This window comes from Notamacropus eugenii, chromosome 4 (genome assembly GCF_028372415.1).
Source record: "Notamacropus eugenii isolate mMacEug1 chromosome 4, mMacEug1.pri_v2, whole genome shotgun sequence".
Classification (NCBI taxonomy): Eukaryota; Metazoa; Chordata; class Mammalia; order Diprotodontia; family Macropodidae; genus Notamacropus; species Notamacropus eugenii.
The window spans coordinates 412188652-412215538 of NC_092875.1; the positions used below are offsets into that span (position 1 = coordinate 412188652).

At 36.4% G+C, this 26887-nt stretch overlaps 1 long non-coding RNA gene across 2 annotated transcripts in view; it reads right to left on the minus strand.

Annotated features, from left to right (window-relative positions):
• LOC140498597 (uncharacterized) overlaps positions 1–25226 on the minus strand; it is a 50076-nt gene extending 24850 nt beyond the window's left edge. Inside the window, exons 1-5 of one of the 2 annotated variants that reach the window (XR_011965141.1) lie at positions 25025–25226; positions 24484–24598; positions 20786–20852; positions 20420–20487; positions 10194–11493 (exon numbers count right to left, since the gene is read on the minus strand). This is a non-coding gene — a long non-coding RNA (uncharacterized lncRNA). Of the gene's footprint in view, positions 1–10193; positions 11494–20419; positions 20488–20785; positions 20853–24483; positions 24599–25024 lie in introns of those variants that run through there. The other variant, XR_011965140.1, reaches the window with a different exon arrangement.
• Positions 25227–26887: the final 1661 nt, after the last annotated feature.

Consider the following 26887-nt stretch of genomic DNA (forward strand, 5'->3'; position numbering starts at 1 on the left):
CTTCTTGTGCCATCTGCAGCTTCTCCAAAACTCCTTCAAAATTCCTTATATAATTTCTTGTGCCAACCCACAATACATCAAAACTGCAATGGGGAAAGTCACAATGTGGAAGGGTTAACTCTGTATGTGTGTGTGTGTGTGTGTGTGTGTGTGTGTGTGTGTGTAATCTGCATATAGATAATAATTAAACCCATATGAGCAAATGAGCTTAAAATGGAGAAAGAGGAGAGAGACATGATGATAGAACAAAGGAATCAGAGAAAGAGAGCTCAGATAATTAGGCTAAGAACTAACAGGATAGAATCATGAAAACTCAAGAAAGAGCATGAAGGGAGAAGGTGATTAACAGTTTCAGATGATGCAGGAAAGTAGAAAGGATAGAAAGATCAAGGAGAAAAAAAACATCAGATTTGGCAACTGAGAAATAGTAGATGACTTTGGAAAGGAATTGAAGAGTGACTAGATTTGTGTGAGGTTGCGAGAGGAGAACCTTAATTAGAATTTAAAGGTGGGAAGGGATCTGTCATGGTAAAGAGGTGAAAGCATTCCTGGTTTCAGTGATGGCCGAACTAAAGGTGAATGTAAGATGTGTGGGGGTAAAAAAAAATGAGCGGGTCTACTGGAGTGTAAGGGGCCCAGAGGGTCCCAGGGGGTGCAAGTCAGAGGCAAAGCCTGTTCCCGTGGGAACGGTGCTGATGCGCACCCTGGCAGAAGCTCTGTGTGACCCTGGAACCTGATGTTCCTGCAGATACCAATGTCCTGTACAGTAAAGTTACAAGTGAGCCTGGGAACCCAGGAACTAGCTGCAGGAACAAGATAAGCTTTCTTCCTTACTGCGGGTGTAAGGATGTGGAACAGTCATGAGATGGTGAAGTAATGGGATGAGCTCAGCATGTATGTGATTGGTGGATCAGCCTTTATAAACCCTAACCCTCAGCTGAATAAAGAGTTGTTGTTGCCTGGATCATCTTGTCTCCAGTCTCCTTCCTTCAGGGCCCACAGAGTAGAAGCCTGTGGGTCAGGGGGATCCAGGGGTTCGGGCTCTGACCCCGAACACTGGAGGACTTCTCACTTTTCCAAGGGTAGATTATATTGTGTAAATAAGTCAAAGGCTATATTCTCAGTCTAGCCAAATCTCATTGAATGGTTGAGCAGAAGTATTCAGAACTACCATTTCCACAAAATTATTTATTTGGTAAGGTCTAGCATTCATTGTAGATGTAGATATTTAATGAACATGGCAAAATCTTGTCTGTCTGGTATCAGAAGTGAATGAATTATTTTGAATATCATCATTTTAGAAGAATGAAAGCATTCAAGTATCATTTTGTTTTTTATAATGCTGGATTTCTTTTTTTATCTAATTTCACATACTCCTTTGCATTCTTAAATACAGTATACTGAACATAATCTCTATTTCCCTAGATGACTCAGTCATCTTTACACATCAGCTATCATTTTATTCTGATAGAATGAGAAATCCTTGAGGGCACAGATAGTATCATTTTTGTCCTTGTGTCCCCAGCAGTTGGTTCCTGACACATATGAGGTGCTTAATAAATGTATGTTGATTGATTATACAATGCTATAAAAAAGATGCTCTCAAAGTCTGTACCTAAGTCTGCTTACGCTTTCAATAAATTTGCACAGATATTTTACTTCTTCTCTTGTGTATTTTGATTTTTTAATTGCTTCCTCTTTATGTAAGATTTCCAGCTATTATTTCTTACTGATATCAGTGTGTATTCCAACAGCAGCTTTTCTCCCTTTATTTTTGTAAACCAAATAACTCTATTGTTAGAATTTATTATAAAAAGGCATTTAATAGGATCTGAGTAAGGGCTTTAAATGACTCTCCTATATGATCTGGGTATATGCCTCTGTTAGAGAAAAAAAATTTAGATATGAGAGGTGCTAGTGGATTCATGATTTAGGATGTTTTACTCATTCTTGAGATAGGGATAGCTAGACTAGACTATGGCTTCTTGAATGTAGCTATCCAAGAGAAACATTATCCTTTGTTATATTCTGGCCTAACAGTGCTCAATCTGATGATGTCTCTCATCATTTACATTATAAATTTTCAGACTGCAAAGACTACCCATTATTGTTTACTAATTTGGCTCCATGGTGAGTACCTACCCCTCAAAGATGGCTTCAATTCAACAGAGAAACACTACTCTATTCATTGGCTTTAATAAAAAAAAAGAAATAAAAGATAAATTACTTTATAATTAAAATGTTTTAAAAGTCTATTGAAGATAGGTATAGAGATCCAAAAAACTGAAATATGTGTTATCCCCACTTTTTTTACTGTTTCAAGTTGCAATGTGATTTTCTGGATTTAGTCTAAGATCAACCTAAGAGCTTCAAAGGAGTTTTTACAGCCATAAAGAAAATAATATGCTTTGCAAAAGTAATTTGAAATTCATTTTCCTGACTAAAAGGCCATGAAGAGACTAGTAGGTTGACTTAATAACAGTGTGATATGAAATTGAACTGTCTCTATGTGTTGATACACATCTCTCACATTAGATTGAGCAACATTTTATGTTCATTTTCAGCACCATTTTTTTGGCTGTTGTTAAATACACACACCAGGAAAATAATATTTGTCATGAGCTCTAGATTTAAAGAGGGTGTTAGACTTCATTTATTCTAACCTCTTAATTTTATATATAAAGAAACAGGAGTGAGAGACATATAGTCACGTACCAAGGGTTGCACAGGTTAATAGCAAAGTTGAGATAAAGTACTAAGTTTCAGAATAAGCTGACACAAATGATGAATACTAAGGACCAAAAAAGGACCTTAGAAGAAAAACAACACACATGTTGAAGGTAAGTTTTTGTTATATTGAGAGCAAGTATAACTGGCTTACTAGCTGATCTCTGAGATCAACAAGCCACCTCCCATCTCTCTGCCTTTGTACAGGGCTCTGCATGGAGCCTTGCCCACTTCAGCCTTTTAGAAAACCTGGCTTCCTTCAAGGCTCAGCTCAAGTGCCTCCTACATATAAAGTCTGCTGTAATCCCTTTAGTTATTAGTGTTCTCTCCCTTCTGAAGTTACTTGACATTTGCTTCTTGGTATACATGTTGTATTCTCCAGCAGAATGTGAACTCCTTGATAGGGACTGTTTACCTTTTGTTTTATATCTCCTGCTCCCACCACAATGCCTGAACATCACAGGCACTTAAATGCTTGTGGAGTTGTTGAACTGAAACAAAGAAAGGAGCTAATATTGCTCTAGGTTAACAGGGCAAGATAGATAACAAAAGGAAGAAGGGACTGTTCAAATTCACTTTTGCTTTTTTTTCTCTAGAAGGAGAAAAATCTTTAGAAGGATAGAATAAAAAAAACCCTTAATAAATAGCTGAAATTCAAGAGAACTGAGGTGATGATAAAATAGTAGCTACATGTTCTCAGTGCATTAAGTCACTGGGTTCACCGCAGGATTCTGAAAAAAACAAACAAATGGAAAACGTAATTATTGGTAGGAGGTTGTCAGTAGTCTTCTCAAAATGTGAAGGAGAAAGTTCCACAGAATTTAAAGACAAATATACTGATTTTCAAAAAAAGGTAAGAGATTAGATTATTCACTTTATAGACCAGAGAGCTAGCTTCAATTTCTGGAAATATTCTAGAATATGTTATCAAAGAGATGACCTGTGGTCCTCGGGAATAATAGAGGAGATGTCTAGGTATGAGTTTATTAAGAGCAGATGATGTCAAACTATCAGCATTTCCTTTATTGACAGTTTCTAGTCTAGTAAATCAAGGGAATATTATAGAAACATATAAGGAGTTCATCAAGAAATTTGACAAATTCTCATGATATCCTGCTTGATATGGAGAAGAGCCAGTTAAATTAAAATATAATTTAAATGGATTCAGAGGAGATTAAGCCCAAATTTATTCTTGTTCTTATTTAGTTGTTTTTCAGTCATGTCCAACTCTTCATGACCCCTTTTGGGGTTGTCTTAACAAAGATACTGGAATGGTTTGCTATTTACTTCTCCAGCTCATTTTGCAGATGAGGAAACTGAGACAAACATGATTTAGTGATTTGCCCATGGTCACACATGGTCTCAGTAAATGTCTGAGACAAGGTTTGAACTCATGAAGATGCCTCTTTCTGATTCTAGGTCTGGTACTTTATCCAGTGTGCCATCTAGCTGCACAAATTTGAACTATTTGACCCCAAATAGTCATGATTCATGAACCAAAGTCCAGCTGGAAGATGGCCTCTAGTGGCAGGCTCTAGTGATCTGTCCTTAGTCCAATTCTATCAAGCATTTATATTTAAGCATTTTATTATTGTGTGAGAGATGTGCAAATTTAGAAAATCCATCCCAAATGTTTGCATGTACTATTTCTACCCAACCTGTGGTAGAGCATACCACATACTGGTCTGATCAACCACAGTTGGACACAACGCAACTTGACTCTAACATAGTTATGTCACTTTGGTCCTCTTTAAGAATGAAGTACAACAGCCAGCCAACCAATCACTGAATTTCTGATTCTATTAGAGTATACTTGATAACATGTGGTATTACTTATATATCCCTTAAATAGTAAAAAGGAATGGATGAAGAATTAAATCATATTGAATGTGTCTTCTGTGGAGAATTTACTGAAAGACATGGCAAGAATCATAAAATATGAGAGTCAGTCAACTTGTCAACATGGTAAAGTATGTACCATGGTATGAATCAATTAGGTTATTAACATATTGGAGGTTTTGAGCTGTTAAATTAAGGGAGAAAATGACATGTACATCAGATTTGTAGTTGACATCATACTGTGAGATATTTCTAATAAAAACATTAGAAGGAGAACCCCAAAAGATTTAAACAGATTTGGAAAATGGGTTGATTCTAATAACATTAAGTTTAAGAAACATAGCTCTATATTTGGATTTTTAAAATAGATAAAATAATAATTCCATCTTTTATCACAATATGATACTATATTATATCATAATCACATTATTATTAATAGGAGTATAGTGTTGACAAGGAGGTTGATGACTGGTCTTACTGCACTCTGCCTTAGTAGGACAACATTTTCAATTCTGCTACTTCTGGTTGCCTAATCCAAGTAAGAGCTTTGATAAATTCAAATGAATTCAGAGGAGCCTGAGGAGGATAAGTGAGAAGAGTAGACTTTTAACAATCCATCAAGAAATTCAAGGGCTAGCATGGGGGTGGGGGGATTGTGTGTTCGTCCTTTGTTGCTGAAGAAGACCATGCCATCAGAGAAATGATGACATGACTTGCACTGAACTTTGTTTTGAGTGAGGGAGGGCTGTGCAGGTCACCAGCCTCACTTCTCCTCCAGAGTCATCTGAATCCAGTGACCAGATATTCATCAGGATGAGTGGAGATGACCCAGGATGAGACAATTGGGGTTAAGTGACTTGCCCAAGGTCACACAGATGGTGTGTGTCAAGTGTCTGAGGTGAGATTTGAATTAAGGTCCTCCTGACTCCTGCACTGGTACTCTATGCACTGTACCTCCTAGCTGCCCCAGAAGAGAGTACACTTGCCCTGATGGGCCCCAGAGGGCAGAACAAGGAACAATGAGAGGCAGCTAGGAAACTAAGTAATGCAGGGAATAGAGAGCTGGGCCTGGAGTCAGGAAGACCTGAGTTCAAATATGATTGTGGACCCTTATTAACTGTATGACCCTAGATAAGTCATTTAACCTCCACCTACTTCAGTTTCCTCAATTGCAAAATGTGGACCATAATAGCCCCTACTTCTCAGGGTGGTTATAAGGAGCAAATGAGATAATTTTTATAGTACTTAACACAGTACCTAACAAATAGCAGGCTATTAATAAATACTTATTCCCTTCCCCTTCTTAATTGGAAAGGATTTAAAATTGTCCAGAAGTACAATGGACTGCTTTATGATAATGGGTACCTCATCACTCATGGTATTCAAGAGGTAGGTGGATGTCTATTTGCTGGAGACAAATTTTTAGATACTGTGAATGGCTTGCCTCCTCCCCTTTTTCATTTTACAATGTTCTCTTGAACAGATTCACACACATCCGGAGAAATACATTCTATTTAGCCCTCATTAGATTAATTTCTACTCTTGCCAAGTATATTGTATTCCTGTACCTAAAGCCACAGCACAGAAGTGCAAATACTGAGACTATCTGCTCAGCCAACTGCTCGTTTTCCAAATTAGTTTTTTCTTCTGCCTTCAATCAACATCAGGAATAAAACACACCATTTGTACCTTTGAGGTATTCAGTTTCCAGCTTATGACTTCACAGTCCCTAGCAATGCCTTGTAGGTTTCTTCTGACAATGCCACTTTTTCATAAGTGAGATTCCAAGAAGTGAGCATGGGTCATTGCTTTGATCATGGAGGCTCTTTATCATATCTTATATACAGCCCAGGAAAAAAGAATACTCCACTGTGCCAGAGGTGTCAAACATGCAGACAGCAGGTTTCATGAGTCCTACAACACTTCCAAGTAGGGACCTAATCAGCCTAAAATGTAATTAGGATATATTTAGCTAACTAAATAATAAAATAAATGATATAAGAATAAATAATAAATCAAAATATACTAAGGAATAAATAATATTGATATGCACTTTATGTATTGTTCAGTGGTCTCTCTTTGTATTTGAGTTTGACATTAACTGATCTATTCCATAGAACATGAATTTGGAACTGGAAGGTCCTTAGAGGCCATTTATTTCAACACCATCTTACAAATAAGGAAATTGAGACCCAGAGAGGATAAATAACTTGCCCAATGTGCACAAGAGTCTGTATCTAAACCCCAGGACTACCAATTCCAAATTCAGAACTCCTTGCCCTGCACACTACTGTCTCCCATGTGGTCACAATTGGTCTTTCTCATAAATGACAGGTATCTGTCTACCATCCAGACTAATCTCTTCTTCTCATGACCTGTCCTCATCATAATTCCTTGCAAGTCAGCTGCTTCCCATTCAGAAGGTCAATGTTTCTCCTGTAAGAGATGGGCTTCCAAACCATTACATATTTCCTTTGCTTCCCTGTGCTTCATTGTCACATTTGGGATTCTCTTTTACTTTGTCAGACTGCTTTTCTTTTTTGTTCTCTTTTTGATACAATTCCTCCATTCTTTTCAAAGATTACTGCATGTCTGATAAATCATAGACTAGGGAAATGTTTCCTGGGTCTTTTCCCCAGGGAGAGCCATCCTATATCCCCAAAGTTATTTTTTAGAAAAAAAAATGAGTTCAGTCTCTGGAACCAAAACTAAACTGTATCTCCACACTTTGTGAATGTGAGAGCCTCAGTTTTCTGTATTTCTTGAAGTGAATTGTCCTGCAAATTTCCCTGTTTGCTACATTGGGGGTTCCATGACCAGCACTCCTTTAGGTTGTAAGTGGCAGTTCTTGCCTAGATTCATTTTATCTGCAATTAGCAGATTCTTGCTAAATGAAAATGGTGACTGCTCTCAGCTGGTAATCTGAAGAAATCGGACTTCTAGCCACTCCTCACCATTTTCTTTCTCTTCTTTCTTCTTGCTGCTGTTCAAAGTTTTCTATACTATCTATTTGCATCTTATATCTCCATTGGTGCCAATTGGACCAATTCTGATTTGGCTAATTAAAAGAAGTATGAGCTTTCTATTTCTGAGAAGTAGAATGGCATAGCTCTTAACCCTGGGGTCTCTGACACATACTGGCTATGTGATTCTGATCAAGTCTCTTAATCTTTCAGTGTTTAAAGCAACTCTATAAGGCTTTGTGTTTCAGAGAGGATGTTGATATGCTTTGGTAAAGGGAGTTTTCTTCCTTGGTAGTCTCCTACATCAATAAAGTCACTTATACAATCCCTATCCATACGCATTCTTCAGTGCAATGCAGATTGGTACTCACTTTGGAATTCATGATCTTAGGGAACAGATCAGAACACTGTAAGGTTAACTGGCTTGTCTAGGATAGCAAATAGTAGTTGCCTCTAGAATATAATATAGCAATCATCTGTCATCTTTCTATTTATCTATCATCTAGCTATCATCAATCTAAATTAATTAAATCCAAATTCATTGCTCAACATCACATTCAAATAATTTTTCTTTCCCCAGTGAGATAAATGGTAGATGAACTGGTATAGATGCATTCTAATTGGACTAGATTCAGGAAATCAAATACCTAGCCAAGGTTAAAATAAAGATGGCAGCAGTCATTGTACTACATGGTCCTTGAAAAAAAGACTTTGTTATCACCATTTAATCCCAGATTCCAATAAACTCAAGCAGGATTTATGAAATGCTCATTATAATTGTTTTTGTCAATTAAATAATTTTTTAATCTAAGATCTTACTTGTTCATTTAAAATGTCTGTGTTACAGGATTACATGGGGAAATAATCCTTGGGTTACAGACAGCTTACTCAATTTACAAGTAACTAATTTTTACTACTAGTGCTGTACCTATTTCATGTAACTGACACTTTTTGCCAAGTGACCAAAAGTACTGATAAAAAAGGAGAAAAGCTAATTAAAAATACTTCAATGGATCTGAGATATCATCAAAGACCAATGATTAAGATGGCAACTTATTCATGCCTGACCATACTAACTGATTCTTGTCTTGAGATGTTAAACACATGGCCATGGCCCTATAATATTCCTGAATGTACCCCAAATAGGATTAAAATGTAATTGGTAAATACTTAACAAAGTAAATAAAAATACAATAAAGCCTAGATTGTGTTAATATGTGGTTTTCTAAGTCAATATGCAGCCAGTGTTGCTCCTCATGTATCCTTAGTTTAGTCACAATTATTTCTGTTTGAGTCTGACACCTTTATTTTTATCCATATCCTCCAATAAATTCATCACAAGATGTTTGTATTGGGGATGTGGGAGGTCTACCAAATGTGCTGCTTTGACATGACTGGGTTATCAGTGGATTCAACAGGCTGTTCATCAGTTATCCACCCTTCCTCTACCTCTTGCTTTGTGACTAATGACGATACATTTCTTTGATAATATAAGAAAAACATCTGTGGGATAACACAATTTTTTTAAAACATTGCTTTGTCCCAGTCATTGAAGTGGTGAATGTCCTTCTGAATTTAAGGAATTTTCTTTATAACAAAATAACTTATAGTGATAGTCTCATATACAAGATGCAGAGTGTAGAGATGGGTTCTCTCATAACTGAATTACATCATTATCATTCTCATAATGAGATTGTTCAAGGAATTAAACATTTTGTTATTCTATCTTATACTTGTACAGCACTTTGGATTTTTCCAAAAACTCTGCACCATCTGCCATTTTACCTTTGCAATGTCTCTTTCATATAGATAAGTTAAGTCTTATTACAGTCATTTGATAGATGAATAAATTAAAGCACAGGTCTCTCTCATATTCTTGTCAAAGTTCATACCTATTATTTCATTGGTATAGGTATCTCCTATTGAGGCTATCCCAATACTAATGCTAACTGACAACTTGTTCTGCAGGTTTTAGTCATCAAGAATCACCTCAGGGCACTGAGAGGTCAAGAGACTTAGGCAGAGTTAAGCAACTAACATGTATCAAAGAACCCTTCAGAGCACTGTGTCCACTTCTCTCTTCTCTACACCACAGTATCTATCTCTTTTTAAAATTTATTTATTTATTTATTTAAGTTTTCAACATTCATTTCCACAAAATTTTGAGTTCCAAATTTTCTTCCCATTTCTCCCCTCCCCCCACCCTAAAACGCCAAGTATTCTAATTACCCCTATCACCAATCTGCCTTCCCTTCTAACATCCCTCCCTTCCCTTATCTCCATCTTCTCTTTTGTCCTATAGGGCAAGATAAATTTCTATGCCCCATTACCTGTATTTCTTATTTCCTAGTTGTATGCAAGAACAATACTCAACAGTTGTTCCTAAAACTTTGAGTTTCAACTTCTCTTCCTCCCTCCCTCCCCACCCATCCTCAATGGGAAGGCAAGCAATTCAATATAGGCCATATTTGTGTAGTTTTGCATATGACTTCCATAATAGTCATGTTGTGTAAGGCTAATTATATTTCCCTCCATCCTATCCTGTCCCCCACTTCTTCTACTCTCTCTTTTGACCCTGACCCTCCCCAAGAGTGTTGACTTCTAATTGCTCCCTCCTCCCATTGCCCTCCCTTCCATCATCCCCCCCACCCTGCTTATCCCCTTCTCCCCCACTTTCCTGTATTGTAAGATAGGTTTTCATACCAAAGTGAGTGTGCACTTTATTTCTTCCTTTAATGGAATGTGATGAGAGTAAAGTTCATGTTTTTCTCTCACCTCCCTTCTTTTTCCCTCCACTAAAAAGTCTTTTGCTTGCCTCTTTTATGAGAGATAGTTTTCCCCATTCCATTTCTCCCTCTCTCCTCCCAATATATTTCTCTCCCTGCTTAATTTCATTTTTTTAAGATATGATCCCATCTTATTCAATTCACTCTGTGCTCTCTGTCTCTGTGTGTGTGTGTGTGCATGTGTGTGTGTGTAATCCCACCCACTACCCAGATACTGAAAAGTTTCAAGAGTTACAAATACGGTCTTTCCATGTAGGAATGTGAACAGTTCAACTTTAGTAAGTCCCTTGTGATTTCTCTTTGCTGTTTACCTTTTCATGCTTTCTCTTGATTCTTGTGTTTGAAAGTCAAATTTTCTTTTCAGCTCTGGTCTTTTCATCAAGAATGCTTGAAAGTCCTCTATTTCATTGAAAGACCACTTTTCCCCCTGAATTATTGTATTCAGTTTTGCTGGGTAGGTGATTCTTGGTTTTAGTCCTAGTTCCTTTGACTTCTGGAACATCATATTCCATGCCTTTTGATCCCTTAATGTAGAAGCTGCTAGATTTTGTGTTATCCTGATTGTATTTCCTCAATACTTGAATTGTTTCTTTCCAGCTGCTTGCAATATTTTCTCCTTGACCTGGGAACTCTGGAATTTGGCCACAATGTTCCTAGGAGTTTCTCTTTTTGGATCTCTTTCAGAAGGTGATTGGTGGATTCTTTCAATATTTATTTTGCCCCCTGGTTCTAGAATATCAGGGCAGTTTTCCTTGATAATTTCATGAAAGATGATGTCTAGGCTCTTTTTTTGATCAAGGCTTTCAGGTAGTCCCATAATTTTTAAATTGTCTCTCCTGGATCTGTTTTCCAGGTCAGTTGTTTTTCCAGTGAGATATTTCACATTATCTTCCATTTTTTCATTCTTTTGGTTTTGTTTTGTGATTTCTTGGTTTCTCATAAAGTCCTTAGCCTCCATCTGTTCCATTCTAATTTTGAAAGTACTATTTTCTTCAGTGAGCTTTTGAACCTCCTTTTCCATTTGGCTAATTCTGTTTTTTAAAGCATTCTTCTCCTCATTGACTTTTTGAACCTCTTTTGCAAATGAGTTAACCTATTTTTAAAGGTGTCATTTTCTTCAGCATATTTTTGGGTCTCCTTTAGCAAGGTGTTGACCCCCTTTTCATGCGGGTTCTTTTCTAAAAGGAAAACAACTTTTGAGGAATCAACAATCACTTTAATCAAATACATATATCAACAGAGGAAATAAAGACCAACAGACAGGACTTCCAACTATCTGACCATAAGCAATACATGTATCACAGATCAAGACAGATCCAACTGTCTGATTATTACATACATACATAGCTACCAGAGAAAGAAGCATCAACATCTGGGTTATCAAAGCTGGGGGGACTCCTTAGTGGCTCCCCAGAGTCTCATCTGGCCAAACAAACACTTCCAATGAATAAATCCCAAAGTAAAACCTCAACTCACAGTATTTATACACTTTTCAGAGCCATAGGGTATGGCCCTCTGACCCAATGCCATAATAGAAATTATCAAAAGGTACTGAACTCTATTAATGGGAAGGGAAGATATTTAACTATTCCCCCAACCACTATTAACCTTACATTAACATTACAATTAAGGACATAAATTTAAAAACAAACACAATCCCTGCCCTTAGGAAACTTACTTTCTACTGTTCAGAGACAATATATGGAAGGGTATGATGGCCATGAGGAGGCACTTGGTTGTGGAAAACTATAGGGAAGATGATTAGATTAGAACCAAAGAAAAGCAGATTGAAACATTCTTCCTAGTAGTAATGAACTATTGATTTGATTTGGTTTTTAAAACTGAAAGAAGGAATGGGGGGGGGCATGCTCACTCATGTGACAGACTCTTATATTTCCACTGCCTTGTAGTTAATTGATTGTGTGACTATTGTAAAGAATAATAATTAGTTAACTATATAGGTAACATCAGTTATCTATTGATCCAGGAAGAATATTTCAGTTTAGTTGAATACAAATTATGAAATGAAGTTCATTGAATATAATGATATTATAATGCATTAATCGTATTCCTAGTATTAATTTAGGGATTTCACAAGTCGATGTCTGCTCTGTAGCCCAGATGCATTTTTTAACCAGACCAATGACTCAATTTTCATAGTAATATTCAAGAGAATTGAGTGATTTTTTAAATGACATATTCATTCTACAGAATTTCAACCTGTATGGACACACTTAGTTCCACATCTGTCAGCCAATAAATATTTAAGAACCTTCTATATGCCAGGAACTGTGCTAATTGCTAAGATACAAAGAAGGGCAAAAGGCAGCCCCTGCCCTCAAGAAGCCTACAATCTAATGGAGGAGATAACATGTAAACAATTATGCAGAAACAAATTATGCAGAAACAGAATAAATAGGAAATGACCAGCAGAGGGAAGGCACTAGAATCAAGAGCTATTGGGAAAGGTTTCCTGTAGACAGCGCGATTTTAGCTGAGACTTGAAGGCAGTCAGGGGGATGATTATAATTTAAGAAGTAACTAAGGACAACTAGAGCAACCAAACACAAAACACAATTTTTAAAATGCTAATCATAACCAACATCAGTCAAAAGGTTGAAATTATATCTCAAACCAGAATATTAAGAATTTGAAATCATATTTTCACAAAAGAATATCTTCCAAATAAATTTCGTTTGAAATTGAACTCAAGTAATTATTGTATCAGAATATTCCTTGAGAGGTGGCTTATATATTTAATAATCTCAAGATGGGATCAAAAAGAGCATGGTTTACTTATCAGATAACCTGGGTTTTAATCCTTCCTTTGTTATGAATTTGCTTTGTGATTTTTGGCAAACAAGTTAATGTCTTTGGGACTCAGTCTCTTCATCTGTATAATCAAGAGGTTAAAATAAAATCTCTAAAATTTTAATGTTATCCTACATGAACAGGAATCTTAAAGAAATAGGCAAAAACCCACTTCTCATTTTTATACCTTTTTTTTCTTTGCCAATTAATTCCTTTGAGGTAATAAATTCAATAAAAAGAAAAGATTTTTTTTTTTCCATCTGCAAAAAGTTCTCTCTCACATTATGGCAAATAACAATAATTCAGTCATTTGTTTAATCTTAATTTGTTGTGAATATGTTCCTGAAAGTCAGAATAAACAGCATAGCAACTTAACAACAACAAATAAAGAATTCTTCTGTAGAAATCATAAAGAAAACAAAGTAAGGAAAACTCACCAAACATATCTCTTATTTTTTTCATCTTTAGGCCCCTAATCTAATGAGAGGAGTGGAGTGTTGCATTATCTTCAAACATAAAAATGATCTAAGATTAATTTCCTGTAATTTGATTTAAGTGACTTTTTAGTGTTGAATAGAATTATTTTGTCATTATGTATATTTCTCTCTTAGTTTCACTTTCTTCATTGTGCATCAACTCATAAAGTTCACTATGTTTCTCTGAATTATCTATTTTTATTATTTCTTTATAGTATAAAATATGCCAACACAGTGGTATATCACAATTTGTTTACTCATCTCCCAATTAATAAGTAAATACTCACTTTATTTCTCATTATTGTTGCTACAAGTACTACTACTATGAATATTATTTCAGATATATTTGATCTCTTTGACTTCCTTGGCAAACATGTGCTGCAAATGTTTTACTCTAGGTCAAAGAGTGAAAAAAAAAAAAGGTAATCTTTCTCAAATAATTCCAAATTGAAAACACAATTTCTGCCATTTTAGAATACAAGCATGTACACAGAATTGATAAAACCATGGTAGGATAATCATCTGATTTCTAGGAAATTTAAAACATTTACATAGCAGTAGTCGTTCATGTAAGTTCTGTTTTCCAGGGGTCAGAGACAGATAATTGTGTAACTGAGAAGAACCCCTTGTTAGCTATTCAAGTATTTCTATCTATTTAGTATAGTTATTTCTTGGGGGAGTGCTTTCTTGTGGTCATGGAAAAGTTTATAGCTCCATCCTTCTTTCTAGCAGTGGTTTAAGAAAGGTTGGTAAAGCCAAAGGGTAAAGAAGATAAAAGAGATTGTGTTTTAGCTTGTTTCCAACATTACAAGTTTATTAAGTTATAAACTATTTGCCCTATGCATACTTCCTGTAATCTCTTACTTAACGTTTTGTGACAGGTTTAATATAGCAAAATTAGACATGCTCCCACAGTCGTTCTGACAGCTACCTGGTTTCCATGCATTAACACCTTTGGCTCCTTGCCCAACACAAATAAACTTGAAAAGAAGGCTAGGGAACACAGCCAGCGAAATCAAGTAGCATGAAATTTTTTAAAAGTAGATTTCAGTACAGAAAAGAAAATAAGTCTTGAAAAACTTTTTTTGACATGATTTTGGACAGACCTGCTCAGACGAGAGAATTGTGGGTGGGAGATAACTAAAGTTTATTAAAGGTATTTCAGTGTTCCCTAATATCCTACAAATCTATTAAAATGATATCAAGTTACAAATGACATTGGATAAATATTTTTTCATTTTATATGAAATGTCTAGCCAAATTAATTTGGAGTAAAAACATACCCAAATAAGCCATTTTCCTTTAAATAAATCAATAACATTGTAGAGGATTAAATGGAAGGAATATTTTAAACTGTTTTTACTTTTTACTAGAACAAAAAAGTGTAGCAATTATTTACTATGCTGTCAGTATTTGAAGGTTTTTGTGCAGAAAGTCATACTGATACAGTGTTAGTAAAGCTATGAAGTAGTCCTGCCTTTCTGGAAAGAAATTTGGAGTTAGGCTAACAGTGACAAACATGCCCGTTCCCTCTGACCTAGAGTTTTCCCTCTGAGGAAGTAGGATCAAAAAAATACAGAAATTTTATCCTAGGTGACATGATATATTTAATTACCATTGGGAGCATTTGATAGAGCTATCTAATAGGCAATCAAAATGTGTAAGACTACTGCTCAAGAATCACATTCAGACTAAATATACTAATCTGGAAGATGCCTATTTTGAGGTCAAAATCAAGACATTAGGAGTAGATGACACCAAAGGACAGAGTATAAATAGAGAAAACACTAAAGTACAGAATCAATGCATAAACCTATATTTAGGGCTAGAGGCAGACTTTCCTTTCTGGATACAGCACCGGACTTGGGGTAAGAAAAGCCAGGTTTGGCTCTTACTGGCAATGGGAGGCCAGGTAAACAATCTATCATCTCAGAGCATTGGTATCATGATGTGCAAAGTGGTGATGATAAAAATTATAATATTCTCCCTATAGGTCTTTGGGAAGAAATCACTTTTTAAGCTTTAAGGCACTCATAAATGTGAAGCACTGGTGGGAAGGAAAAGGTTGCTGAAATTTTGAAAAAGAGTAAAAAAGAACTATGAGACAAAGGAGAAGAAAAACAGAAGCATTGTGGAAATTGAGTCAAAAGGGAAAGAGAATATCCAGTAGGAGGAGATGGACAACAATGTTGAATGTTGAAAAAAGGTCGAGTAGTATTAGACTGAGAAAAGGTCATCAAATCCAGCAATTGTGGAAAAAGTTAAAGAATAGTGTGATTGGGTCAAAGGTCAGACCATAAGTAGGAATCAATTGATGGTTTGGAAATGGAGCCAGAGTGAGTAAAAGTGAGTTTAGCAGCAAAACAGACAGGAGATATAAGATGATAATTTGAGAGCATGGTCAAGAGTAAATTTTAATTTTGTTGTTGTTGGTTGTTGTTTTTTAAAGAAAATGGAAGACTCAATCCAAGCATGTTCTAAAATATTGATAGTTGTTGATGTAAATGGGCAAAAGATGGGCAGGTATGGACTGTGATCTGTTTTACTGATGGAAAGCTATATTGATGAGATCCAAGGTCTACTGGACTTCCTTCAAGACTCAGCTCAGATCCCACTTCTTGCAGGAAGCCTTTCTCTGTCTTTACATCCTGCCGCCTTATGTTAGTGTCTTCCATTTAGATTATCTTCCATTTACCCAATATCTAGTTCTTTTATTTTTTTTTTACATGTTGTCTCACCCAATAGAATGTGTACTCCCTGAGGATAGGGACTATGTTTTTGTCTTTCTTTGTATCTCTGGCACTAAACACAGTGTCTGGCATTTAGTTAGTCTTCATAACTGCTTGTGGACTGAGAGAAAGGAGCCACTAACTCAAGAAGTATTCAAGATAAGAGCAAGAGATGAAGAGTATTTCGGAGGGTAAATCAAGGTGGGAGATGAGGGTAAGGACACAGACGATATAGATAGGTGAGGGTGGAGGGGAGGAAAAAGAAAGAGAATACGCATTTATATAATTCCTGTTATGTACTAGGAACTATGCTAAGGGCTTTTTTTTTTTTTTTTACAAATTTTATTTCATTTGAACATTACAATAACCCTGTGAATTAGATGCTACTATTATCCCTCTTTTACAGCTGAGGAAACTAAGCTAGAGTGACTAATCCAGGGTCACATACCTAGTAACTATCTGACACCAGATTTGAACTCACTTCTTCAGGCCCAACTACCTACCTGCCTCTAACCAATTAGAACAGTTGAGGATAATCTATTTTATGCTTAGAGATTAAACCAAAGAGGAAAGGAATAAATGAAGCTGTAAAGAACATTTAAAGTATGTAGAAGGGAAAATGAAGGAACACAGGATAGATTGTCTCCATCTTCATAGTAAAGTAGGCAGTGAGAATATCAATTAAGGGAGGGATGGGGGTAGGAAGATTTGCAGAGGAAGAAGAAGTTTGAAATAACTGTTAAAGGTGGGATGGGACAAGTTGATAGCCAGCCTTTTCCAGAGCTATTGGTGGTAAAAATCTTAGATCATAATACAGGACAGATGGTAATCTTTATCTGCAAAATCAGCTAACCATTGACAAAGTAAAATGAGGTAAGATCAGTATGAAGACAAATCTACATTTTCGCAGGATACAAAGGCAATAGAAATTGACGTTCTGGGTGCAATTTGAACAGACATGGCTTCCTATTCATAGATTTCATACATCCCACACTGGTCAAACATGTCAAAAGAATGATTTGTTGATTGATTTCATCAAACATGCATTTCTGACATTCTGTTGAAAAGAACCTACTCAAACATTGAATCCCATGGTCTCAGATGGGGGAACTAAAAAATAAACATAAACAATCAGATATTTTGGGAGTAGTAGGTTTTGGCAAATGGATGTCTCATTGGCCTGGGGTGGACAGATAAGTGCTCCTTGAAGTATGATAACTCTTTGAAAAGCATATAACTTCACCAAAAGAAAGAAAGAATAAGATAAAATACTTTGGCACCAAAAACCCAAGTAATAGAGTGTTTGGAGAATTAATAAGGACGGACATTAAGATATTTAACTCAATAAGATTGCAGATGCATACAGCTATTCATCTGATTTCATGGAAACTAAATTGGTAAAGGTAAAAAGAGAAATGTACTATTGAATATAAATATCTCCAGAAGCAGCTGTGGAATAATGGGAAGACCCTTGGCTTGACAGTCAGAAGACCTAGATTAGAGTTCTGATCGTTTGTTTACTAGTGGTAAAACCTGGTCAAATCATGTCATCTTCCTGGGTCTCAGGTTTCTCATCTATAAAGTGGGAATAATAATATCTGTGCAATCTATAGGTTTTTTTTTGTTCAGATCAAATAAGATAAAAGACACAAAAATTTTATAAAACATAAAGGGTAATATAAATGTAAGCTTTTGTTGTCACTAACAATTGTTTTGGTTTTGTTTTCCCTTTTCAAACTAACTTGTTCAATTGATTTTTTTAAAAAGGACGGAAGGAAGGAAGGAAGGGGGAAGGGAGGGAGGGAGGAAGGAAGGGAGGAAGGAAGGAAAATTTTGTCAAGCACATACTATATGCCAAATGCTGTGCTAAGTGCTTTGCGAATATTATATCACTATGACAGCTACCAAAATGACATTCCTTAGCACAGCTCTAGCCTGGTTAGCTCTCTTCTCTTCACTTCTTCACTTCCCACCCAGTTGTACTCCTTTGGATTTCTTTATCATGCCCCCAGAAACCTCCATCCTACAAAATCACTTCAGCCTTTGTTGTCACACCTCCTCAGCACCCTCTGATCCTGGGATCCCTCTGAAAGGAGAGTATAGTGGAGAACTCCTCTCTAATCCTCTGTTTAAGGAAAGGACCCTAGGACAGACATCTCTTCATTTCCCACCCAGCTGTACATGTTGAACTTGTCTATAATACCCTGCTTTACCAGTACCTTCTCATTCTCCCTGCCCCTTTTCAATTTCTTTTCATATGTTGCCTTTCCCCATTAGATTATAAACTCCTTCAGGGCAGGGACCATCCTTCTTTTTGCATATTTGTATCTTGAGCACTTAGCATAGAGTCTAGCACATAGTAGGTGCTTAATAAATGTTTTTAAACTGACTACTTAATAAACTCCTTTGACCACCTATCACCTCTAGGATCAGATTAAAATGGCTCAGGATAGAGCTTAATGCCATTCTCAACCTGACATCTAGCTTTATATACGAAGTTATTATCGCAATGCCTGGAACACCCAAAGAGTTTAACAAATGCTTATTGATGAACTGACTACACTTTAGGATTGTTATGCATTAATCCTCTCTCCTTATTCTAAGGTGGATCTAAACTGACCTTGCTGTACTTCACATCCCATCTTCCATCTTTCTCTGTTCTTTCCCTCAGTAGTCCCTAGCCCTGGAACATAGTCCCTCTTCATTTCCACTTCTTAAAAGCCTTACTTTCCTTCAAAGCTGAGCTCAAATGTCGTGTCCTATATTAGGCTTTTCCTGAGGTCCCCAGTAGGACTCCCCAACCCAAAAATGCTTTCTATTTGTTTTGTATTTACTTAATTTACTTAATTGTGGTATGTTGTTTCTCCTAATGAAATGTAAGTTGCTTGAGGGCAGGGATAGTTTCACTTTTATACCCCACCAGCATTCTCCGTGTCTGCATAATAGGTCCTCAGTGAATGTAGGGTTGATTTTTAATGGAACTTTTATCTAGAATGCTATGCAATCAATCATTCATTTACTCATGAAAAAAATGCATTAAGTACCTACTTTATGCAAAGTCATTCTTGTTAAATTGGAAGGAGAATGAAAAATAAATTCTTATTCCATTTGTTTAGCCTGATTTATTCATTTAAGGACATTTGTGTACAGATCACAACTTTCACCAGTCTTCAAGAGGGATGAATGGTAGCTTTGGATTCACATTCACTTTGAACTCATTTCAGTGTATGATGTGGACAGGTGAAAATTCTAAGTCATGTTAGGACAATTTAATATCATAAAATTACTTGTATGACTTTTTTCTCCCTTTATTTTTTTTTTCACTTTAAAGTCAGGAAGATAGCAATCTTCATTAAGTGAATTAAACTCTGAATGATCCCATCCTCCCACTCTCCTTTGATTGATAGCTGCCGAGGAAGTGGAGGGGGGGAGGTGAGGAATTGCTCTAAAGTCCCATGAGAGAGCACTGGTCACCACATCAGGAAGTTACCTCCTCAGTAGTCTTTTTTAAGAGGACTGACATTTCCCACCTTCTCTCTCCAGAATGTGGCTCTCTCTCTCTCTTCCCTTTCTTTCTCTCTTTCCCTGTCTCCCTCTCTCTATCTCTGTTTCTCTCTGCCTCCGTTTAGGATGATAACATTTTACCGGACAAAAATGCTTCTGCTCCTTTTTGTGTACAGTCCATCACAGTATGCCTCTTTGTGCTCATTATCTGTCTCTCTGTTTTCCTTTGGTTCATCTCTAATGTTGATTCCCTCTCAGATTGTGGTAGATCATGATTTATAACTTTAATGCATTCCCAGAAAAATATATAATATAGACTGTTATATTAAATACTGGCACTGTGAAAAAGGAACACTGAATTTGTAATCAGAAGACCTGTGTTCAAATCCAGTCTACCCTTTACCCCTATTTGACCTTGCATCTGACATTTAACTATTTTATTCCTCAGTTCCCTAATCTGTAAAATAAGGTCCTAGTTACATTACACAGAATCTAAGCACATCAATAATGCTTTTAAATAGCAATACTTTCTGTTTGACAAAAGGGTTATTTCTATTATTGAGTAATATTTATTAAGTACTTACGAAGTGTTGTGCTATGCACTGATGGGAATGAGTTGAAATCGGTTTTGAACATGAAATCCTTTATCCAGCTATTTTATGGGGGAAGAGGAGAAAGGTATATTTTCAGTACCATTTTGGATTATTTTCAATTTTTTCATGTAAACATAGCTCCTCACTCTATTTTGTACATCAGAACTGAATGCACTTCTCTAAAGTCAATTGGTCAATACATTTTTATTAAGTACCTACTATGTTCTGGTCATATGCTAAGTGCTGGGCACATGAAAATGGAATTCAGGTAAATTTGATGAAGACCACCAGATCTTATTTTTATTTATTTATTCATTTGTTTGTTTATTTTATTTTTTTAAGGGAACATTTCCTTACCTGATGTTTTTCTCAGTTGTAATGAAAACATGTTATTATGTCCAAATCTTTTCCATGAATGATGGCACTAAGATTAAAGAAGAGAGCCAGTAAAAAAATGTGAAATGAGATATAGATGCTGTCAGATTTTACTATTTCAGTCTGTGACTATGCGACACTAACCCAACTGGCTGAAAAGTGAAAAGTTTTATCATCCCAACCATTACTTTGTCTAAAATAGGATAATTAACCTTTTGACATTTTTCCTCCCTTCGATTGAATAAATTTTTTATGATATTGGATGAATTCAGCAGTTACTTTGGCATCATGGAGGAAAAGTACAAGGAAAACACACAAGTACACTATCAACTGTCAGTAACACCCATTTTGCTAGCATGGCCAACCAGAGATCCTTTGTTTATATTCTTACAAACCATATTTCTCTTTAAATAGTTTATCTTTGGTTCACAAAGAAATTGGCATTATGATTAGCAGCAGCCATAGAAAAAATGTGATATAACGGGAAAATTAAAGGATGTCCCAGGACGTCAAGGGACACAAGTTCAAATTCTAGTTCTCACTCCTGACATTTCCTTGTATGACCCTAGGCAAATAACCTAACCTGATAAACCTCAATTACTTCATTGGGAAAATGGAAATCATGCTTGTAGTATTTGCTTCAAAGGGTTCTTGTGAGGATCAAATGATAATGTAAATCACTTCCCAAAATTTAGAGGGTTGTAAAACATACCCCAAAAGGTTTAGTGCAGCTTTAAGACACTGAAACATTAACCTGCGCAATGAATTTTAGGACACTTTTTATAAAGTCAGTTATCACCATCGTTACTTCCATTATTAGCATTTCCATTATCATCATCACCACCACCACCACCACCACCACCATCTTCTGCTCTAGTACTGTCTTCATGACAGCTCAAGTCACTTTCCCCTCTCTTTGCTTTTGTGTTCTTATTTTTTTTAAGTTGGGGGGATAGGATATAAACCAAATCATCTCCAAGTTCTCTTCAAGCTCTAATGACTTATTACTCTATTTCTTGATCACTTCCCATAAACATGAAGAACATTTTGTGCTTAATATATCCATCTTCCTAAGGATTTAGAAAATTTGTACTAAAGGTATCTGATTCTTCCTAGTGACTAAGCACTCTCTGGGACTAAGCTCAGTATACTAATTCTTTTCTAGTAGAGCTAGATAAGAACTTCTACTTCAAGGGGAGTCATAAATCTCCTCAGGTGTCACTTAGCATGTAGTATATGGAGCAATACAGTATACTAGTTTGTCTAACATAGGAAAATGCTTCCCAACATTCGCTTGAAAAACATGCACAATTTAGGATTTAGCATAAATATTGCAGCTCATGTGCCACAATGATGTGTTCCTGTTTCTTTTCACTTTTGGTACTTGTAATGTGCAATTTTTCCCCTTTAGATTCATACATCTTACAAAAAGCTTAGGCAGAAAAAAACCCTACCTAGGTGATGTATTAAGTATTATTGTATACTAGGCATTCAGGAAGTTTAGCCACAAACTATCTGAAATCAATATTTGTCCCTGAAAGCTTTGCATCTCAAGAGCGGAAGACATTAAATTTCAATTTCAGGAAACAATTTCCATCCTGAAGAAAATTAATTTAAAACTAAAAATTACAATCCTTTCTTTTCATGTATTAAGTGTTCTTTCTACTCAGGCAACTCCTAGTTTTGATAAATTAAAATCTCTCCCCATTCTCCACCATGTGCATTTTTCTTGCCTTTGGTTAAATCAGAGGTCTACTTTCCTTTCAACAGCCATGCTTATTTGTAAATCAGAGCTAATCCGGAGCAAAAATGATGACATTAAGAATTGTTGGTAGAAGGGAGCAAATTGGCAAGCCATAAATGTAGGAAATCATGCTCAGGGAGTTAGAAGACTTCTGAATATGAAAGATGGGGTTGGTGTAATGTTTATACTGCAATCCTTTTAGTTCCCTAAATCACTTTCCTAGACCAAGGGTGCCTATTGGCCAAAGGTGAGTGTAGTGAACCAGGTCCTAAATTATTGCATTCAGTAATTGTTGACATGTGTATACTTTACAGTGCTAATTTATTTCACCATGGACCCAGTGTTTATGCACATGGAAATGCAGATTTATAGGATCTGAGATTAAAGTGCTTTTTTTTTTTGAGGGGAAAATATCCAAATGGAATTTTTTTCATCTTTGATTATTTTGGGGGTATGGGAGACTAAATCCAAAATATCTTTGTTAATGGTAACCTTTCCCCTAATATAAAAAGTAGTTTGGTTCAGATGTGTTAAAATCCTCTTTTTGGAAGAAAATTATACAGATATATTCATGTATGTATATGTGTATAGATGTGTATTGTGAGTTCTGAAAATGTAAAATATTACAATAGATTTGGAGACAACTTAATGGAAGTGGTGGTATGGGCATGGGACAAGAGTCTGCAGATATTCATGATGCTTCCCTACATAACAGAATAAAGATTCAGGCTAAGTTGGAGGGAAAATTGGAGGACAATTGGTTGGAGTAGCTACACTTTTGTATCTAATAAGAAGCAGAAAAAGAAGACATTCATCAGGATGGATGAGATATCACCATAAGCTCCCCCATCAACCACCTTAAAATGGTTTCTAATCTTTCTCCTTGCAAGTGGGTTACCTAAAGTTTAGGAGGAGACAATGAGCTCCTGTCATATCTCCCCGCCTTGGGTGTACAGTGGAGAAGAGAAAGATGTCAGAAATTCTGCCATCCCAAGGGTCTCTGGCCCAGTCATATATGCCCTCTCTAACACCTCGTTAGCCAAGGGTAGTTAAACTGCAAAGTGATCAGACAGCCCATAGGTGTGAGCTTTTCTTCACTGTTCTCTTCCCAGATGTCTCTTCTTCCCATGTCTTCCTCCCTCAATTGAGAGTCTCTTAGGCCTGGTAAAAATTACTCTTCTATCTCTCTCTCTACCTACTCTTTATACTATGAAGTGGAGAATAGAATTTGTTTCCACCTCTCTTTAAAATGAACACGAAATCTTCTAAAAAAATCAATGAACATTTCAGGAATATGCAGGTATCAATTGAATACTATTCAGACAAGCTAACATTCTGTTTTGCTTGTGTTTTAGAAATCCATAGATGCTGAGTAAAAAACATTTCCCACTAAAAAGTTCTGCCCTTTTTCACTAAGATTCTATAGACAAAAGCAACAGATTTCTCCCCTAAGGTGACCTACAATAATGAACATGTCCTGGAAGCTCCTCTAAAAAGTATCTCCCCTCCACCACAAGTCCAAAATTAAAATTTCTTGGCATATAAAATAATATAACCAACAAAGTTGAGTGTCTTGCCATCCCTGAAATATTTAAAGGTAGACTTGCAATCTTACACTGACAAGACAGCCAACTAGGTCTTTCCTTTCTCTAATTTATGAGTAGCACAGACATATACATCTATTTCATCACCCAGCTGGTACTGCCATCTGTGATCCCAGGTACGTGGGAAATGGGGACCTTCACTGAGATCAGGACCCAGATGTGTCTTCCTCTCAGAAATCGACCTGTCTGTTTCACCATCTGGGCAGTAACCAGCTTGAGCACTCATGCTCTCACTTCAGTAATTCCCACCCATAGGAAGGATATGGTTGCTAACCACGATGGTGCATATCATTTGTGATATTTCTTCTTCTTCCAACATATCTCCTTCTTACCTTTACTGTCTCTTGTATTTCCCAATAATAGCTCTGCTGTGAAACTTCTCCAGCTTTGTGTTTTGTAGGACTCCAATTTTCTTAAATTTGCAATGAATGTGAGACAGTCCTGAATCTGAGAGAAAATGATGATAAAAATCATAAATGAGGAAATTATTTGTGTCTTTATTAGTTACATTAATGGTGGGACAGTCCATAGTACTTAGCAAAGAGGTTTTCATCTTCAAAGCACCTTATAATTGAGCATTTAGAGCACTTGGGATTCTTTTCATCCTATTCTGGGAGGTCAGCCTGCAAAAGCCATTTAATCCAGTGATTTGGCTTTTTTTCCTCTCTCTCTCATCAATACTTGAAGCAAATTGTTGGCATAAATGACTTTCCTTAGCTGACATAGGTTCCTGACCTCTGCCAAGAATAAGTCCAACTAGAAAAGCTTGTTCCTGAGGCACTTGAAAGGTTTTTATCCCACTGATCACTCAGCCATTATCTTCAGGCAAGCCTATGTCTCTGTTCACCCACCTCTGGAATGCTGAAAACTTACCACAATATTGTTGCTGCTTCGAGCATTGTTACACCGAGTTATTGTCACATTGTCGTTATACCTTTTATGTGGCTGGCCTGATCTTGTGTGGGTAGTGAGAAGAGCCAAGAGAAAGTTATAGGAAAATTATTTCTCCTTCCTTCTTTGTAAAGTGCTACAACAAAATCTTGTGCTGTCGGAAATTTCTGACTTGCTATTCTGCTGAAGCTTTGTGGAAATACTCTGAGAACATTACATGCTTCATTGTTATCCACCGAGCCATGACTGGATTCATGAGTCGCATACCAGGCTGAGGAAAACATGTCCCTTCCCTTGAATTTCCACAATATGGCATTTAAGCCTTTTTTTACATTTTCATAAATGTGCATGCGACACCAAAGCAACTACTTCATAGAGATTTCATGTGAGACGATTGTGAAAAAAGTGAGTAGAGAGTGGCTGTCAGATGCATACTTTATAGGATCACAATCTAATACAGGTGCTGGAGCTACTGTTCTATATCTCACTCCCACTGGTAGTCTGGGCTCCCAGGGGGTAGGTACGATATCCCTTCTGGACTCTAAATAAGCAAAAGGAATAGAGGTATGGTTTTCTAATAGTATAGTCCTCAAGCCCTACTGGTGTACCTCCCACGATGATTATCAATCTATATGAATTAGTCAGCCAGACGTAATTAGCTTTAAGGAAAGGATAATTACTGGACAAATCACTTAACCCTGCTTGCCTCACTTTCTCATTTATAAAGTGAGCTACAGAAGGAAATGGCAAACCACTCCAGTGTCTCTGCCAAGAAAACCCTAAATAAGGTCATTTAGAGTTGGACACAACTAAAAAAACTGATTGTTTAAAACACTAATGTCCTCCTGCCTTCCCCTTCCCACCTTCACCCCTCCAAGTCCATTGTAATACAGAATCCTGGAGAAAGTATGCTCCAATTTAGTGCGCACATATAGCATAATTCACATCTCCTGGAAGTCCTTTTGCTAGACTCCCCAGTATTTTCCCCTTTAGGTATGGCATAACTTTTCTCCTGAGTTCTTTAAAAGCTTAAAAAAAGTTACTTTCCTCATTACAAACAGTGTTTATTTTTGTCTCCAATGATGACACTACTGACAATTTGATGCCATCCTTGTAATGCTACTAAAGTGCTGCTGCAAAATCCACATCGTTTGGTTCTCTCACATTCATAATACCATTCAGTCAAACAGGAAGGCAAGAAAATCAAGGCTAAGGACATGGCTTCTCTTTTTATAGATGACACACAAGGTATAACCTAATTTCTTCAACCAACATCCTGTGCAACCCCACTCCAGTTCATCCAATATTTTTAAAGGACATGGAAATTGATGAAGTATTTTTTTCTACATTTACTGTAAAATCTATGAATGATTGATGAGTATCCTTCATTCAATCTTCCTTCATTCCTTTCTGACTCTGTGGACATCTTTCTCTACCATGCTCCCACACTAAGTAACTTCTTCCTCACTTCCTCCCTGATTTTCAGCTTCAGAGTGTGTGTGTGTGTGTGTGTGTGTGTGTGTGTGTGTGTGTTGTATTCTACCATTAGAATTTAAATTCCTTGAAGGAAGGAATTGTCTTTCTTTTTGGTTGTATGCGTATTTCTACTGCTTACATAATAACATGTAAAAAGCAATGGCTTAACATGCTTATTGACTGATTCCCAAAAGACATCACCAGGATATATTGTGATACTTAATTTAAATGGAGGCGCAAAAATTGTCTAGCTTAACCCTTATACTCAGAAAATATAGTTACAGATGAAGTAACCTTAAAGTCTATCTATTCCTATGTTCTTTTAATAGTTGAGGAGGGCCAAAGATGTTCTCAATAAGCATTTATTAA